This window comes from Meleagris gallopavo, chromosome 2, assembly GCF_000146605.3.
Source record: "Meleagris gallopavo isolate NT-WF06-2002-E0010 breed Aviagen turkey brand Nicholas breeding stock chromosome 2, Turkey_5.1, whole genome shotgun sequence".
NCBI classification, from domain to species: Eukaryota; Metazoa; Chordata; class Aves; order Galliformes; family Phasianidae; genus Meleagris; species Meleagris gallopavo.
In genome coordinates this window covers 94,741,771-94,751,398 of record NC_015012.2, presented here as the reverse complement: position 1 = coordinate 94,751,398, position 9,628 = coordinate 94,741,771, and the positions used below count along the sequence as shown (strand labels likewise).

Below are 9,628 nucleotides of genomic sequence, written 5' to 3'. Positions count from 1 at the left end.
GTAGAGGGGGACAATCACCTCTCTCTCCCTGCTGGCCACCCCTTTTTTAATGCAGCCCAGAACACAGTTGGCCTTCTGGACTGCAAGCACACACTGCTGGCTCATTTCCTTCTCGTCCTCCAGGACCCCCTAGTCCTTCTCCACAGGTCTCCTCTCAAGGAGCTCTTCTCACAGTCTATATAAATACCTGGGATTGCCCCAGCCCAAGTGCAACATCTTGCTCTTGGCCTTGTTGAGCCTCATTAAGTTTTCATGGGCCTGCTTCTCCAGCCTGTCCACATCCCTCTGGATGGGCTTTTTAAGTTAAAACAAGCTTGTAATATGCTATCATATATAAATGCTAGACAAGGAACCTCATGAAAACACTGCCATATAATGGTTGCAACTTCCTTCAGACACAAGAAAGCAAACCATTGCACAGCATGTTTCAGACTGCAAGTCAAGACTCATTGCATGCCCCAGTTGCTGTCAAACAGCATAAGATCAGTAAGAGCAGACTGATTAGTTCCCCTGAGCAATACACTTGTGCTTTTCCCTGTGATTACATATTCTTTGTGTGTTCCTGCTCTGTCCTTTTGCTGTACATCACTGCTGTCCTTTCTTAACAGCTGGTGTCTCAATGACTGTCTTCCACCTGGTAATCTAAGAATCATCTTGTCATTGCTGTTCCCCTGACAAAGGGCAGGATAGCATCCATTGGAGCAGTTTAGGTCTAAACCCATTCTCCCACAAAGACCAACCGAGAGCCCAACTCAGGTTTACTATGAGCTTCCAAAATAAGCAAGGTATACTTCTTCATTTTATTTATTTTTTTCTTTTTTTCTCTTCAGCAATAGAGGGCTAAATAAAGGAACAACTTCCCTCCTGAAGCTGCCAAGCACAAGCAGATATTTAAGACTCTGCACAATGAATTGCACTTCTAACCTTTGTACATCAAGGACCACGATGCTCAGAAAGGTACAATCACAATGACCTCTGAGGTGCGGTTGCTTTAGAGCTGAACATCTTTGTCCAACACTATAAAGATCAAAGGCCCCTATAAGAATCTAAACTTTCCCTAACTTCCAGACTTTAACATATAATTTCACTCTGATACATTTAACTCTAACTAACCTGCACAGGACACAGCAAAATCTCAATGTAAAGAATTAAAATGTCTGGATTTTTTTTTTTCTTTTAGAATTCTTGCAACAATTATGCTATTTCTAATGAAGATGCTTTGACTTGTTTTTTTTCTTGACATTCAAAACCAAGATAAAACTATCAAAACATATAAAGAAAACTTCTGTTTTTCCCATGTGGGGCAACATCTACTGTCTATTTTGAGGGGAAAAAAAGTGTTCACTTGGTCTTTAAGGTAAGTTTGTAATACAAATGCACTGAATTAAAAACATTTGGAAATACATATGCTAAATGACTTCATTGTTTGAAACTGAAGAGCACACCTTTTCAAGAAATTATAGCAAGATTACTATTAAGAACACTCTATTGCTAGTATCCCAGGAGATAAGAAATGACTTTTTAAGATGACATTTTTCATTTGAGAGTTGGGCAGGCAAGAAGATTATCCTGTATTAATTCCTTAACTTTTGCTACGTGGATTTTCTCATAATGCAGACTTCTAACTATACTAATTCTGCACATATATGTATGAAGTCATCCGGGAAATTTCATAAATAAGTCAGTGCATTTAGAGAGGCCGAAAAGAGCGACAGGATTGCAGAGCCAAGTATAATCATCACCATAACATTTGACTTATTTCTTAAAGCTTTAAATTTATTTTAGTGCTGGCATTAAGCCACAGCCCATCCCAAAACAAAATCTGCACTCGAAAAAACATTGCACGATGGCATTAGTAAGACAGCTGGGAGAACAATCCTTCACCTTGAGCAGACAATCTCTATGTTCTGCATTCCACTTCAGGAACACAAGTAAGTGTTGATGTGCTTTCTTCAATGTGGGAGATTATTGCTTTATTTAACAGAAATTCTGATTCTAAAATTAGTACTTCTGACTTCCAATGCAAAGAAGGGGAATGGAAAAAAATGGAAAAATTGAAAATAAAGTTCATACTGAACAATAAGACATTTCCAAGCAAGACTACTTTTAGCTAGACCAAATTAATAAGAGTCCAGCAATATCTCTATCATCTGTAAAATAGGATTAGATTAACCTCTGTAAATATGCATACATAAAACAAATGTATGAACTCACCCATATATTTACTGAAACTTGCATTTAACAACAGGAAGAGATAGGAAATGCTGGTTGGTATTTTAAGATTTACATTACAAATGACACCAGTCTAGGTGAATATAATCATTTCTTTTGGTCTAATAATCTGTGAAGAAAATAAATACGAAAGGACAAGAAGTGAGAAGTATTTAGCACTGTTTTGTAGCTATTTTTGTGCTAAAAATATACTGAACCAAAATTTAAAATCCACGTGATAAATGTACACTGATAAGTAGGAAATATTAAAATACACTTCAACAACTACTTAAAATAGTTTTGTTTTATACTCTGCATCCCAGGATTTTTTCTTTATGTTGCTCAGAATTGAATACTGGGAAGATGGTACCTTTTCTTGGCAGAGGAGAACATGATACCAAGGTTATTCCACTGCTCTGTGCTAATTCCATAAGCCAATTCCACAATCTGTCTGGTACGTAGGTATTTATACTGGTAGACACTATATAAGTCTTCAGGGTAAGGTGATGTAATGCTAGTTTTTAGCTTTGGATTAGAATAGTAAATAGGGAGCAGAGTGCAATAATCTCAGAAGGGAACTGGGAGAGAGAGCTAGTGCATGAGAGAATGAGTGATTGTTCATTGCTACAAGTAAAAAGCAGAAAGATGAATTTGGGTGCCCGTATGGCTATTATCTTTGGAATAATGCTTTCCTTCCCTTTAGACAAAACAGAAAATTCACTCTGAACTGGAAAAATTTTCCTTGAAGAAATCATTGTCTAAAGGAAAGCAAAGCTGAACAATTCCAAAAGGAAAAACTCCTCTAAAATAAACAACAGCCTACAGTTGGGTGTTGTCTGGAGAGGACTCAATCATGACTGCATTAGGTTTGAACCTGAGGTTTCCTTAATTTTTGAAGAGTAGGAATTCCATATATTACAGCTATACATTACATTTCACAATATTTCTGTAGATCTTCTAAAAGCAACAAGACTGGCGATCTGGTGCTGAAAAAAAAGTGTGCTTTTAATGTTAGCATTCTGTGGAAAGAGAAAAATACTTTGTCAGATTTCAGTGGTATATTTAGAAACATAAACATGCGAGAAGAAAAACATTGTAGTTTTCTTGGAGAGCTTTTAAGCTTCTTCCAAACTTACTGTTTTTTCTGGGTATTTTTTTCTTCTTTGTGTGTGTGTGTGTTAAGCAGTAGTTATAATCCTGCTCAAACCTATTCTTATTTAATCACAGACTCAGCTTTAAAGTGCTCTTGCACTGCTGCTCCCTGGCGCACAATTCTCTATAGCAGATCTACAATCAGGCTTTTTAGTATCATCTTAATCCTATTCAAATGACAAGTGATTTACAGGGAAATATTTATGTATGCTAAATCACAAATATCCTAAGGCATACACACAAGCACAGCGGTGATTTTTTTCTCTTTATTAGATATACTGTCACCTATTATGGACCAAATCCAAGAACACAATCTATATGCAACATCACAAACCTCCTAGATCTGAGACAGATGTACATTAGACAGATGCTTAATGTTTCTGATTCTACTTTAAACTTTAACAGATCATTTCCACTTACCTAGACATTGTGTCAGAGGTAAGAATTTACTTTCAAAGAAATCCAGACTACCAAAATTGCATTTGTTATTAAACTTTTATCTGAATCATCATCCTTAATAAATCACGTGAGAAAACAGTCACTTGATATGTAGTACTTCAAATTGAATATCTGAAAGCAATAATGGAACATTCTTACCCAGTTACCCTTTTTTATATCCTTACTTTGGCTGAGGCAAAAATCATGCTACACAAGCATGCAAAATTTCACTCTAATACAAGAATCTACATGGTTCTGCAGTGGAGAAATATCTAGTGCCAAATTTGGTTGCTTTTTCAGTTTAAAGACATGCACTGAGAAATGAACTTTGGCCAGGACAAGAGGTGGGAAACATGACAGGTGATAACTGCTTAGTACAGAAGTATAACATCCTGCTATAGCCCATATTCTCAGCTTAAATTCAGTCACATCTTCTTGCCCATGGGTAATGGCCAAATGATAGCTTGGCTGGAGGAGATACCTGCAACCTGTTCTACTATACCTCAGGACAAACTCCCTGGGCATCCTTCCCTCAGATATAAAATAAGGTGTTGTACAGAGGTCTTCATGCTCTCGTGAGCTGAGAGAACCTCAGGCTAGGAAACAAGCCAGCTGCCAGCCCAGAGAAGAGATTCAACTGGTACAAGTGTGACTGTGCAAAGGCACAGCCCTTGATTCATCCTGCGGACATCGGGAAAGGCTTGGCTGCATTAGCTCTGCTTCTTTCCAAATACTTTCTGACCTTACACCCAAATATCATAACACTCACTGGTATACACTGCTTAGTTGATGCAAACAACTTGCAAAAATTATATATGTTAGTGAAGGGGTGCAGCATTTGTCTGCACCAGTGTTCAGCTGTGTCAGTTTGAAGACAGGGAAGTTTCACTTATACTGCCATCAGTCAACAAAAGACTAAGTGAAGCAAGAAGGAACATAGTATCATCAAGATGCAGCTATTTTCAGGGAGAAATATCTCTTAAAGAGGAATCCTGTTGACTTCTTCAGCAGGACAAATGTCATTAGAATAAGGCTAATATTCTTTGAGCGATGTCTGGGGAAGATTATTAGCAGGACCAAGTAGCAGAAACTACATAAAACTGAAAAACAACTGTGTGTTTCCAGCTGAACATCTCAATTGAGAAAGATAAGGCAAGGAAGACTTATAGCTGCCTGCATTCTTAACTATTTTTTTTTTTGTATGGCCATATATATGTATCAAAATAGTTGCATGAGAGGTTACGTTTTATTTTTACTTTTTAAAATTTCAGAACAGAATGAGTACTTTTGAGTTGGAGGCCAATACCCCTGCAGCAAAGAACCTTCCCTTTCACATGCAAAACAGTAACCAAACAATAAGTAACTAGTTTTCACAACATCTTGATAAAGGCAACTAATGTTTATCTTGCCCAGTAAAATCACACTAGAGAGGGGAGAGATGAAGGCTCTTAAGCTCAGCTTTCACTTAAGGTTCTGCAGTTCCCAGTTGCACCTTACTCTGCAAACAGGCCAGTTCATTATTAAAGCAGGGAGCTTTGTCATCATAGCACCTGGGAGCCAGAACCTGAACTGCAATGTCAACTGCTATGTAAACACAATGACCTGTGATCACAAAGCCTGTACTGACACACCACGTGTCAAGATTGGTATCAGCTCTCTGTTAAGGTTTCAGGGAAGTGAGAACAAGCAGCAAGCTCTAAGCATTGCCAGAAGATGGTGGGAAACAGGAAAACATTCCAGCTGCTAGAAAACTACCCAGAGCTCTATAAAAATGGCACAAACCATTTGGTTTTCCCCTCCCTCCTGCTTCAAAGCAAGTAGGGCAGCTTTCTTAGCTGTATTGGGAAGGCTGCCAGGCTCACATGCACTCTGCTCCTGGTATCCTCACTGCCTGGGGAAAGTGGAAACTGCCTCATTTGGAGTGAGGGAGAGTACTAAGTAACCTTTGCATTTTACTGTAATTCAGTAATGCTCTCTGTGCTTTCAGTCAATTGCAATTAAAAAATAATGTTTGCTGCCACTTACAGACAGCTTAATAATGTTTGTCTTAGGTCTTCCATTCAGGTCTTCATCCTACCAAGGAGCTCAGTTAGGGAAATGACTGGAATTAAACAGGTGTGTATAGACAGTCATGATTAGGCAGATAGAAAATCCTGGTTAAAGAGGAGTACTGATAGCAGGATAGTCCAACACTATACTTACTGTCATGCTACCTGAGATAGAATACGCTTAAATGAATATTCAGATCATTTAAGCCAAACTCAGAGAGACACCTAAAACACCAGAGAAGATGAACCAGCTGTTTCCACGGCTTAAGGTGAGACTGTGGATAAGAATCGGGGTATGAGTATCTACTGACAGAGAAATTAACACTGCTATACCAGTTTTATAATACAGTCATAGGCAGTTATGGCAGCAGAAAGTAAGGCTTAAATAGATGTTGTTTTATTTTCTAATTGCAGAGCTTGTATCTTGCATCTGAGTAACCCTCCTCCTTTCTGCTGGTAGTAAGATAGCAGATGAGTGACTAAAACAGATTTCTCCATCAACAAAGACAAGCTCTCTTTCGGGCTTTGTATTTCTTCAAGATATTTACTTCCATTAACTCACCACTTGAATTTTTTATTATTTTTTCTTAAATTGAGAAAGAAAAGCAATGAATCCATTGGTACCAGTATGATCAGTATTATGTAAAATCTTGAATAGAATTGAACTGTCTCGTATCAAGTCAAGAAGATCTTAGCTTGGCTTAGAAAAAGTGCTGGCATCACTGTACTTGCAATATTATTTAAAATTATCTGTATGCTTTATACAGTATTTAAAAAATGCACACAATCTGGAAACAGATCTCAGCAGCTAACTTATTAACTGGAACAAAACCAGCTGTAACTTAAGTACATATACAATTGATAAGGTATCAAGGGAACATCCTGTCCCATAAAACACACAAGAATTTCAACATAGATCATGAAGTGGCGAGAACTGAAAGCAGCAAATGGGCTAAATATGCTCCCCTTCTACCTCCTCTAAGAAAGCAGGCAAAGGCTAGATATTAACTAAAGGATTTTGGAGCAGTATCTACATACTTTGGACATAATCTACGTATAATAGATTCAGTAGGCTGTACTAAGACAAGTAGAAATACACCTGGAGAAGTATTTGGCCTGCAGGGTTTTGATCTTGATAGACCAAGTTATATCTCTATATAGATATCTATGTACAGAGAGAGATTTTATATGTGTGTACATATTACATACATACATTTGTGTATATATATACAATTTTGTTCTGGCTTCTTGTTTTTATGTCAAAGACTAGAGATAAACAGTGATCTCTGCAGTGATGTGAAGGAGAGAAAGAAAAAGAAGTATCAAATAGAAGTATGAAAACTGTTTTTTGCCACAGCTCTTGGTCCTGACTCTGACCCTTCAGTCTAAATCTCAGCAATCTGAGTCAGAATGTTACAAAGAGACCTTTTAAGTGCAGTGTTACTAGCCTGTAGGCAGAATTCAGATCACCATGCAAATTCCTCAATCCTTTAATATTTCTATGTACAAGCCTTCACTCCCTTATAGCCACAGTGGTGCTGTGGTAAAGATCTCATGAGGGATTCTCTCTTCCCGACACTTATACAATAACACAAAATTGCTATTCAGAAAGATAGAATGGGGGCCTCCCTCTCTGGTGGAGCTGAGTTGAATAGAGCAGGTTGCCACTCGTGAGCTGATGAGACAGAGAAGCTACAATTTCCCATTGTATTATTTTGCTAGTTGTGGCTACTAGTACAATAAGTCATCATGTTTTTTATTGTTATGATTGTTAATGCACACACAATGCTATTGAGCTCTCAGGTTTTTGTACATTTGCATCCATTAAGAATATATCTGTTGTTTGACTGCTTGATGTATCAGAGAGACAAAAGTCTAGAGAGCAGGAAGGAAAATAAGCTGCCTGCTGTTAGCTTTTTGTTTCTTCATTTTTTGAGTATTGTCAACATCTTTGTCCTCTTAGAATCAGGTCAACAGGGGAAATCTTAAGTGTGCTTTTTAAACTGAATCAAAAAAGTAAGACATTAAAGCATTTTAAAGTCACTTTTTCCTACTATAAATTAGCACACAGGAGGTAGCCTTAAATTTCAAGATAGGGTGTCTCGTAGCAGTTGCTTTTCCCAGGAGAAGTAATTAATTTTGCATGTTTTGCTCAGAAAGCTTTCATGATAACATTCTTCTCCTTATAGATGGAAATTGAAAATAAAGCAAACAGAATCACTTCATTTTTGTTAAATTTATTTTGTATTATGTGGGTTGCTCTGAAAGTAATGCCCCCTATTTATTTCCATGGCAACTACAACAGCTACAAAGAGCAGAATAACATTATCTGATAGAGCAAACTCTGCACCAGCAAGGGTGACCCACTGTTTCACAACAGCTACGACAGTGTCATTGCTGAAACACACCACCTACTGTCTCACTGTGCTCATATCTACTATTTGTTCTCCAGAACTATTCAGCAAGCACCAATTAATGTTAGTGAGACTAATTTCTTTTTCTTGCATGGAGGAATTTAATTGCACACCTTTATTTCATACACACTTCCACGTTGGATGCCACTTTGTTAGAATCTTCCTCTGCTACCATTTGTCACATGGCAACAAAAAGTGAAAGAATATTGGTGGAAAGGTTCAATACCTACTGGCATACCACCTACATCTGCTTCTGATCTCATGGGCCAACGTCATTAAATAGGAGGAATTACTTTTAGAGCAGCCCCGGTAAGGCAGGAGGCATAAATGTTAGGGCTGTTCTGAAAGTAAGTAGAAAGGATTTACTCTGCGTTGTTGGTGGTGTTGTTGTTTTTTTAGTAACTTGAATGGTGTTTTGTAAACAGCCAGATTAATACTGAGGACTACCCTGATAATTTCCAGAAATATCAAGTTTCCAGAAACATGAAAGAATACCACAGCTGTCAATTTCTTCCTTCACCATTAGTTATACAGACTTTGGCCTGACTAATTATAGAAATATTTTCGTAGGAAACTTATTAACCTTTAGGCTGTCCCGAAGATAGAGATGAAGGCCTTGTGTTCCCATCACTCTGAATTCCTGTGCTGCCCAGATCAGTGTTCTGCCCCTTCAAATGGCTGAAATTGATTCCCCGCCCTCAGCCAATGAAAGTAAGGGTAACTTTATTTTCTTTTTACTTTGCAAGACAAGTTGGGGGCAAATAAGTTTTTCAGGGCACTCAAACATCAGCTCGGACAAATCCTGAGGTAGACAAGATAGGTTTGTTCTCCTGAAAAGGTCAAAACTGAATTAATTATTCAAAACAATCAAATGAGGATGTTAAAAATGATTATTCCAGCTGAGTAGAGGTGAATACAGGAATCTAATTTTAACATGGTAAGTTTACTTAGCCTGCTCTTAGAACCTGGTCTATTAGTGAAGGTTACTTCTTTATCATCATAGTATCTGTAACAGGTTATACCTTCCAAAATTACACTAAGAGCAAGTAAGCGGAAGAAATAGAAGATAAGGGATGGCAGCAAACATTGGAAGGAATATGATGATGTGGAAGAGGCATTTGATAATGAAGCCTTTCAGCTACCTCATAACAGTTACTGAAAAATTACTGAAAATAAAATATTCTCTACATCCAGGAAACAGAGACGCAGAAAACTCAGCTGTAAATACCAGAACTAACCATTGTACAATAAAGAACAGTTTTCATGAAGTCCAACAGTCTGTTTTTTTGTAAAACCTGTTATTTTATATGCTTTTGCATGCTTGAGTAAACACTTCTTTCAGAAGTGCATAATGAAGCAATGCTC

General features: G+C 37.6%; 1 long non-coding RNA gene across 1 annotated transcript in view; it reads right to left on the bottom strand.

Moving 5' to 3' along the window:
• Nucleotides 1-2,200: 2,200 nt before the first annotated feature.
• Nucleotides 2,201-9,628, bottom strand: part of LOC104909993 — a 28,976-nt gene continuing 21,548 nt past the window's right edge. The window contains exon 3 of the long non-coding RNA XR_004159005.1: nucleotides 2,201-2,341. This is a non-coding gene — a long non-coding RNA (uncharacterized LOC104909993). The remainder of the gene's footprint in view (nucleotides 2,342-9,628) is intronic.